General features: G+C 54.2%; 1 protein-coding gene across 1 annotated transcript in view; it reads right to left on the bottom strand.

Annotated features, from left to right (window-relative positions):
* Window positions 1-3,595, bottom strand: part of CUNH8orf74 (chromosome unknown C8orf74 homolog) — a 29,752-nt gene that overhangs the window by 10,935 nt on the left and 15,222 nt on the right. The window lies entirely within an intron of this gene.

Raw genomic sequence — 3,595 nt, 5'->3', positions numbered from 1 at the left:
GTGCTCATGTACATTACATAATCCCGGAACAATAGTTGAGAACTCCTCTAAAAGCAACACGCAAGTGAGTACCTAGGCAGAGAGCAAAACCGGACAACCAAGTGCAGAGAGGAGGAAGGGGGGAATCCAAAGAGACCAGGTAGGTGCTCGCATGGGGGAGGCGCACTGACCTGGGATACTGGGGTTGCGAACCCGGGAAGGTTTCCTGCACAAAGGATGCTGGAACCCAGAAAGAGGACGAGTTTGGTAGAAACAACATTCCCGAAGGAGGACAAAAGGGATAAAGGCTAGAGGCACGTGGAGTACAGTGTGGGTCTGTGCACGGCTCCCCATGGCTCACAGCTTCTGGGAGGCGAAGCTGAAGTCTGGGGGACAGGGCTAGGGGACAGGGGACTTGAAGTCTGCAGTTTGCAAAAGGCAAGCATGCGTAAGCTACGTAAAAAGCTGGACTTCCCCACAGAAGCTGGAATTCATGGAACCAGAGGACATCTGAGGATGGCCTTCAGGACCCACTGGGACTGCATCCAGAATTTTGTGGGCACATAACGTTTCTGGCTAAAGTGTGCATAGAGAGAATCATTAAATTCCTGAAGAGAAAGATTAGCACTGCAGCCAAGAGCGGCCAAACCGTTCTGAGGTGTTAAGAGAAGTGCGAGGTCAGACGGTTATTTCAGAAGGATGGTGATGGTGGGAGGATGGCAAGGACAACCAGTAAAGGAGCCCCAGAGGGTGGGGGAGCAAGGTGAGGTCACTGGTTTCTGATAATCAACGTTGGACTCCACGCCTGTGTGGAGGTGACTGTATCAACTTCGTGAGGTGAATCATCACAACTTCTCTGGGCTCCTCAGAGCTGAGCTGCTGGAAGATGCTCTGTTCTTCTCCCAACCTGGCCTGGCAATGCACGGGGCTAGGTCACCAGCATCCTCCACATGTGGGCGCCATGACTGCCTCATTGCCAAGGCCAGCACTGGGTGTTCTCTACTCACCCAGCAGCCACACACACAAAGCCCAGCTTTGAACCAATAAATCTGCAAGCCCAGCTGTGCTAAGCACCCTCAGTAAGTGTGTGCACATGCTCCCATCTGCCTGTCATCCTGGAGGAGGCCCTACTATGGGCATGAACTATGGCCTCAGCCTAGAGCTCATAAAATACAAGTGTGGACCTTGTCCTGGCTCAGCAGGAAAGGAGCCCCTGGGCTGAACTCTAACTTTCAGCCCCAACACACTCCACCAGGTCTGGTTTTCAGCAAAGTTTGTTCTAGGTTGGCTTATGAGACACAATTTCCTGGCCCCTAGATCACTCTTCATTGGCTGCGGATTGAGAAGTCCCGATGACTCAGGAAGCCGAGGATTAAGTCTCAGGGAGAAGAAGCCTCTGGCTGCCAGGACGGACAGATCTGTACCTGCAAGTGGCTCTTCAACAACAGGGAGTGGCCCTCATTTGCATTGGCTGCTGAGCACTTCCTGAAGATGGTCCCCAAGCCCCTGGAGGCCAGCACCTGCACGGGGATGCGGGCACAGGAGTGGAGGAGGAGAGCAATGAACAGAGAAGAGTGTGGGTGGATTGACAGCCCCAGACACTCCTGAATCAGGGTGAAAAGGCACTGGGTTTGGACCTGGTGCTCTGGGCACCCTCCCACTGCCCCTCACACGTGGGCCTGGGCTGGGTGAGAGTAGAGAGATACACAAAATTCAGGCAGGGGGGGGCTGCTCCTTCAGGGTGGGCGCGAGGGGGAGGATGCAGGTGCCAGTGGTGCCCCTGACAAACCAGTTTGGTTGCCCCCGCCTTGGCTCCCAGGGGAGGAACCAAGTCAGGCTGCAGCCTGGCTGCATTACCTTTCTGAATACCTGAGCACCTACCAGGGCTGGTGGGAAGCAGATGAAAGCACAGGGCCCGCACTTGCCCCCCATCCTGCATCCTGAATGCTGTCCCCTGCCCACTTTTCTGTTCTTGGGAAAGTTCTGCCAAACTCACTCACCCTGAGGCGCCAATGACAGTGACAGTTCAGAGGACTCTCATTTAGGGAGCTCTCGCTGTGCCCAACACACCCTGGGTCACCTCGGACCCCACCCAACCCCTCCTTGCTCTGGGAGACAGGTGTAGTCACCATCCCGATTTCACTCAAGAGAGAAACTGAGGATGGAAGAGGTCAAGGGATTTGCGCAAGAGTGCACAGCTGGTGAGTGACAGAGCGAAAATTCAAACACCAGCCTGATTCAGGGAGGCCCCTTCAGCCATCCAGCTCCAGGTGGCTTCGGGCTGTCCTTGTAGACCTTTGGAGGTTGACACCAGAAGGGGCCTCCAACCCCCTCAGTCACAGTTTTCCAAAGGATGTTCTGCAATAGGTAGTAATTACATACAAGTGAATGCTTCATGGCTGGAGACCTTGAAAATACATTGGATCAAGAGACATTAAACAGAGCCTATACTATGCCAATGGGCTCAGCAAAGGGCCAAGAAGAGTTGAGCATACACAATGTTTCTCAAGTTTATTTGAGGCAAATAGTCTCTTGGGACCAAGGAGCATATTTTGGCAACTGTTGAGCTGGCCTAGTCCTTTCATTCTACAGGTGGGAAACTGAAGCCCAGGGAAAGGAAGGCACACTTGCCTGAGGCTCACTGTGGCAAAGTCAGGGCCTGAGCTCCAGCCCAGGGCTCTGGGAATCAGGACCTGTTACCACTAGCAATGGGGGGAAGGGATGCTTCTGTTTTCATCATTGCCCCATGGCCCTGGGGCTTCTTGGTAGGTCAGAAATGTCTCAGAAAAGTGGGCTGGAGTGCTGCCCACAGATACAGGGAAAAGATAAGCTAGGTCAGGGGACACGGGTCTGGTTCTGTTCTGATAAGTTTGCTCTGTGGATGCCCTGCTGACACCTGGCCTTGGGGACAGGCAAAAATCTCGGGGTGGGGGCGGGGAGCCTGAGAGCTCTCCGCCTCTGCTTGAGACCTCCTCCTGTGACTCCTGCCTGTCCCAAACTGTCTGGGCTGCTGGCCTCCCCTCCTTCTGCTGCAGAACATGCAGTTGCTTTGGGAACGCCCCTTTCCAGAGTGTCCAGTGCCAGATCTCCCTACTGAGTTGCAGGGAGAGGAGAGTGGGTGGTCCTGTTTGGTCTGATATTCCCCATCTGGGGAGGAGGGCCAGCAATATCCCTGCTGACCTCATCGGCACCACCTGGGATTGGCCAGCGGAGGTGCAAACTAGCTGGAGGTGAAACTTCCCGGCTGCCCTGTGACCATAGGACCAAGGATCCAATAGCACTGCATTTTGCCAGCCACATGCTCTGTTCTCAGTCACCATTCGCAGTCGGGCAGAGGCCATCTGTGAGCCTGGGGCAGCCCTTGGACTGGAGACGGTGTTGACGCTGGGGGCAGTTTCTCAGAGTTTGGTGTGGGGTGCCAGGTGAGAGCTGGGAATTCAGACGGATGAGGAAACATCTTGCTTCTGCTTCTTAATCACCAGCACAGGTTATTTGCCTCTCTGGGCATCAGTGTTCTCACCCAAAAAATGGAGGCAATAAAAATGCCGACATCACAGTGTTAGGTGAGGGCACGTATGTACAGAGCTACCCACTGAGTAAGCACCCAATAAATAAT

Source organism: Hipposideros armiger, unplaced genomic scaffold (assembly GCF_001890085.2).
Source record: "Hipposideros armiger isolate ML-2016 unplaced genomic scaffold, ASM189008v1 scaffold_27, whole genome shotgun sequence".
Taxonomy (NCBI): Eukaryota; Metazoa; Chordata; class Mammalia; order Chiroptera; family Hipposideridae; genus Hipposideros; species Hipposideros armiger.
This window is presented reverse-complemented; position numbering and strand designations above follow the sequence as displayed.